The sequence below is a fragment of the Tigriopus californicus genome, chromosome 1 (genome assembly GCF_007210705.1).
Source record: "Tigriopus californicus strain San Diego chromosome 1, Tcal_SD_v2.1, whole genome shotgun sequence".
In the NCBI taxonomy this organism is placed as follows: domain Eukaryota; kingdom Metazoa; phylum Arthropoda; class Copepoda; order Harpacticoida; family Harpacticidae; genus Tigriopus; species Tigriopus californicus.
This window is the reverse complement of record NC_081440.1, coordinates 3,371,581-3,377,608: the sequence shown is the minus strand read 5'-3', so window position 1 is coordinate 3,377,608 and position 6,028 is coordinate 3,371,581.

The window sequence follows — 6,028 nt, the reverse complement described above, 5'->3', positions numbered from 1 at the left end:
GCATGAATAAAGTCTATTCGAATTCGTCTCAAATCAACAGAGATACTTCATGTATTCCGACACAAAGTCTTGGTGAAACTTTTGGTCTTTAAGGTTGGTCTTTTTGACTTTTCTTGATTCCCTAGCCGAGGCCCATCCCAACCACTCGGAATGCTCAAGGAGGGTTCCTCTTTGACTTTCTCCGAATTTCTCATGAGAATCGTGACTGGAATCTCAATCTCCGGTCCCAAAGACTCGAACTATTTCTTCCTGCCCAAGACGAAAAGGGTCCTCGAAACAAGCATAACTTTTGCGGGAGAATCCCTGGAAAATGCAGTTCATCAAGTGAAGGGACCTAACCCAGATATCGAAGTCATTCGTGTGGTGCCAATGTCCATCCTCTATTGTTGTTACATGTTGCTTGTTCGGTGTTATAGCGCTCCCACTTTAAACCTTATGTTCGCTTCAAACATGGAACTTGGGCATCCACATGGACCAAAGAGAAAAGGGAGAGGGCTGAAAAAGGCCACCAGATCGGTTGGAATCTCGCTGGAACATTGTTACAAAGCAGAAAAGGCTGCAGTGCCTCATCGTCTAGAAAAAGAAAGCAGTTAAAACTCTGTTGACTTGGTTAGTGGCCATGCTTTTGTTATCCATGGGTGATCAAAATTGTGCTCAAATATTCTTTTATTCATGCAACTTGAAATAGATTAAGCACTATAAGGTTGAGTAGTACATGAGTTTGTGAACCCTGGTAAGAGAGTTATGGGCCCTCTCGTGAAGTGAATGGCTCCCCTGAGATTTGGTGACGTCACGATCCCTCTTTCTCTCTCTCTCTGAAAAGTCTCTTTGAACTCACATGAACCAAGGCCTTTTTGGGGACTGAAAAAGGCTGTTGCATTTCCATAGTAATTGACAAAGTCGCCGGTTCTCCATGAAAACTCTTGCTCTTGACTAGGATGAATATATTGCTCCATGAAATAAGAAGCAATATCCTGATTGAATTATTCTTTTAAAAGCGACATCATTTATCACCAATCACGATCGTTCTTCCTCGGTTCATCGCACACAAGATATTACATGGTCTCGAGAGTGGAAAAAGGCTTGCTTACACTTACTTCATGACATTAGGAAGGCCTAGGCAGATATTCATTGTGTGCCAGAACTGTCATCCCGATTTTTTCGCCATGAGAGGCCCCTTAACTACAATGAAATGGAACCCATTGAGGCGTTTCCTGTGTTTTTTTTAACTAAAAGGGAAAATCAAATGATAGACTAGAGTCTCTCACCAAACTTTCGGCGAGACTTGACTCTTTTTGCTCCCTTGGTGAATTGAATGATCAGTATCTGAATCAAGAGCCACGAAAGATTGGTCTCGCTTTTGATGCAAATGATCAGATTGTCCCATACTATATCTTCAATAGAACGAAGGCAGCGTGTCCGGTACAAAGAAAAAATAATGAGGCCTACATGACGATCAAAGGGGCCTAATTTTATGGATTTATAAGACACAATCTAATGACTCTCTCTGGTGTAGTTTCTTGCTTTGCCAGAATTAATCGAACTTCGTCATTGACAGCTCCTCGTAATTCATGTTTCCTTCTAAGTTAGGGAAGAGCAATTGATTTCCTACGTTGAGAGGAAGCAAGCAATGTATTTCCTAGATTAAATCATTGCATGATCAAACCAATGTATTAAACTAGAAACTTTTGACCATGTAACTTATTTAATAATAAAAAAAAAAAACAAGAAAAAAATTTGGTGTTCTTCACTGATTCACACCAGCTTCAAAGATCACCAAACATGTTTACCATTTTTTTTGGACTTCCTTACCGCTACTGGTTGGAACCCCAGCACTTCAAGACGAGAAATTTATTCATTTTATTTATTTCTTATTTATATGTTTTGCTTGATAGAATATCAAATAAGAGTTGGCTGATCTGGCTAACCCTTGAATATAAGGTTGATCTGGAATGCCATCAAAAACATTGTCCACGTCTGACTTGAAAGATGCTACTGGATCAACAAGGCCTACATATTCCCTACGAATATTAGAGGGCAGCAAATTGAACAATGAATGAGCCCGAGAAAGAAGAGAAGTAGACATCATTGTTCGAACTAGCCTGGATTCTCGGGGGCTTGAAGGTGCTCTCAAAACTTTAAGAATTACATTCACATGGCTATGGGGTCAATGCTTCATACTGTCGTCATCAGACTACATTACATTTTTTTTGTTGTTTTGACGGATACCAAATCTCCTGAATTCATTTCCAAACCCAATAGTTGCCTCGAGTGGCTTCACCTTCCCCAAAACCTAAAAGTACGGCGAACTCATTGTTGGTCGCAATGCTAATCATGCAACAAATCTTCTCCACAGGTGTCTTGGGTTCAAATCCAGGTCTTAGAAGAGTCTGGGGATGATTTCATTGGTCCTGCTACAAGTTTGTTTGGCAACAAAGGCATGTTAATTATCCCTCAACCAGTTCATTGAAGACGAGGGCATGCCACCATTCGACCTTCATGAATGAAATTGCTTTTTTTGACGACCGCCTTTTCCTATTGCTCACCCAGAAATTGCTAATTATTATGGGCAACTGCACGAGAACTTTCGTAGTACTAGATACTATGGAGGAAAAACAACCACAACAACAAGAGTGTGGAGTGTGCAAGGCCTTAAACCTATCCGATGTTGGTACAACAAACCTTTTTGAGACCGTCAAAGAGTCCAAATTTGTGGGAAAGCATGTACTGACAACATGGGGGGAGGAATCCAACACCCTTCTCTTTACAAACCAGAGTTCTGATTTTGTCCGGATTGCATCAGAGTTGTGGAACAAGTTATCAGTCAATTATCGGTCTTCCCTAACTATGGGAAAGTTCTGCTCTGAAATTGGCGAACATATTGATTCTCTCCCAGTTTCAAAATTGATAAAAAGTTATTTAAGCCACTTGAAATCAGCCATTATTATCATCATGACAACTGACTTTTGAGAAGGGTGCCAATTTGGATTCCCAGCCCTGTACGTAAATGTCTTTCGTAATTTCATGTTACTTGAAGAGCTTGACTTTTAGGACCTAAAGATGTTTTTGATGAAAATGCAATGAAATCTAATGCGATTTTTTTTGTCGTTACTTAGGAAACCAGCCTAAAGATATGACTTTTTCATAGACATAGCTATAAGGTCATGGATGTGGCAATTTGAGTTTCAAGAACAAAACCAGTGTACCTAAAATTTAACTAAAAACTCCAAACGAGGTATGTTTCTATTTGATCACCTGTTGAGGCAAAATTGTCGCAAACTATCTTGATGTCTAAATCAAAAATCTTTTGAATATGAGCAAAATGAGATGGAAACAAGTTGGTCAAAATGAACATCTAGACGCCTTTTCAACCAATTCACCGATAGATATGCAATATGTATGTATATCATAACGATGCATTGGAATTAAGAAAAGGATACACAAAATTTGACACTTGATTTTGAGTGTGGCGGCATAACATGTGCTTGGTGCTGTTTTTACAACCCTGCTGAAGGAGTGGAGGCTTCGAGTGAAGTATCGTGCCAAAAGTTGACTTGAAGTACTTTGCATGACAAGCATTTGTTAAAAGCGTGGTAAAGTCAAGCTTCATGGCGACAGTTGCGACGCAAGTTTTAATGGCGACAATGCTACTTCGTTAAGAGTACCTTAATTTGGGACCTAGTTCAAACTTTGAAACCAACGAAAGGAAAACTGGAGACGAGGTGAATTGTCCAAGGTATTTAGAATGAGAGGAAGTTTAGGCTCATTCAAACTCTAGCTATTACCAAAAGGTTGATGAACAAGAACTCTTTAATTCTTCAAATTTGTAGGATGGCATTGGTTCCAGTGGAAAAGTTGTGATGGATTAGCCCTGACTTGGAACATGCGAGATTTCGCTTTTTCAAGAGAACACATAATGCTCAACGTTCCAAAAAAGCTTTTGGATGTTTATCTTTCTACCGATTGAGCATCACTCCACCACTTGTCATTCCATCACTACTTTTGCAATATCAAGGTAAAAAGCGCAATTAATTACCCTCACAATTACCTCCTGTTAAAAACTATTTTTCCAATGACAATCACGGGTCAGAATCCCTAAAAAAAGACTCTCAAAAAGTACCGAAGCTCTTTCTTCAATTATTTTTAATATTTTAATAGCAAAAAAGGGAATCCATGCTCAAGCTTGACTTTCTCCAATATGTTATGACAATAAACCACTTCCTCTTTTTCTTTTCTTTCCTCGAACAAAAATCTCATTTCAGATAAACCCATGGGTCTTCTTGATCCATACTTGACGAATTGTCTTTTTCTCCCGATAGACCCGAAATTGGCTTGGGCTCGAAAGAACCCGAATCATGTTTTTACTCCTTGCTCCCGGAAAAGTGGTCAAAATGTTGGGTCTCGTTCCACCACAATTTGCCTAATGGAGACCCAACCCCGTAAAGCAAGTTAATATATTTCTGAGGCGTTCCCATTGGCGTCGTGGTCTTCTCATGCAGTGGCTTGCCAGTTCCAGTTCCATTTCATTCTCTCCCTCTCTATGGAAGTTACACCAATACCAACCAACCAAGTGAGTGAGTGAGTGAGTGAGTGAGTGAGTGAGTGAGTCGATGCCAGTGCTAATATGAAAATGTGTGAGGGTGTGTATGTGTGTGCGCTTATGTGGGTGGGTGTATATATAAGTGTGCCATTGTTTCTCTCCCAAAGAGTCTGACTCGATTGCGAAGCCGACATTTTTCCACACTAACTTGTTACTCTTCATATCAACAATTGCTTGGCTACTGGTTTAAAATTCACACCAATACCTGTCCGTTGCATGAAAAGTGAAAGAGATAAACTGCTTTGTAATTTGATACTGCAACTGGAACCAGCCAGAAATATTTCCCATTTGTTTATGCAATGTCATTTCTAATCCCAAAACCTTTTGCGGTATGTATATCAATTATCTATAAAGAGCTATCCATCTTTATGTCCCTTCAATCTCTTTCAAGCTAAGTAAATTTTTCAATTTAGCCGATGATGAGATAAATAGAATATGTTGTATATTTTCATGTGGTTGATGATCCAACCTCATCCATTCTAGCCAAGCTAATTCGCCGCCTTAACCTGAACTCATCATGAAGCTGAGGTTGTGAAAATACGTGGATGGGTGTCCAAGTCGTTCCACACATCAGTGAAACAAGAGAGACCAAGACTGTTTCTCACCATGCCATGAAAAGTTATGTGATAGCTGCGGTGGGCTTTGCTGCAACGAGGGTTGGTCGTTGGTTGGTTGGTTTGGGAGTCGGTTGCGTGCTTGCTTAGTGGGTTGCCTGGTAGTGTGGTTTGCTTGTCTAGCACTTGGTTGACGGTTGGATTGGACTCTCTTGTGAGGGGGAAAGACCACACGGACAAGCTCATGTTACTCGCGAGAAGGACTCGATTCAATTCAGAGACTACTTGACAACTTTGCCACAACACCACGAAGTTTCAAAAACCAGCCTCGTCTCCGTAGCTTCATTTATGATAAATTTTGCTTAACTCTGACTAATAATGGCTTTGAATGGTTTAGCATGTCAGGTCAAAGTCGTGCCTAGAGGTCCTGGTCGTTTTACAGTATCCATAATAAGGGAACGGGAATATGAGTCAAGGGGACGAAGCTTGTTTGCCCAATCTGATGATGTTTCCATCTTTAATGCATTTGCGCCGTTCCACCGCTGTGAAAAGAGACCTCAAAATGGTCCGGAGATGGTCCATAAAAAAAAGACTCCAAAAAATAACAGCAACACGCAATCTGATAGACTTTGTTTTCATATTCATAGATTCAATTCATATCTCAGGAGCACCGTTCAATTCGTAAAAGAGAGTTCAGACAAAAAGCGATGGTTTTCAGAAGCAATTTCCGTCATTCCTTTACAAGAGCAGGAGAAATGGCCTTCCCAGAAGTTCTCTCTCCTTCCATCAAAGAAACGAGTGAGAGAACCGTCAAATACACTCGAAGTATATCCATCATGGCCAAGTGGTGTTGGTAGTGGTTGGTTGGTTGGTT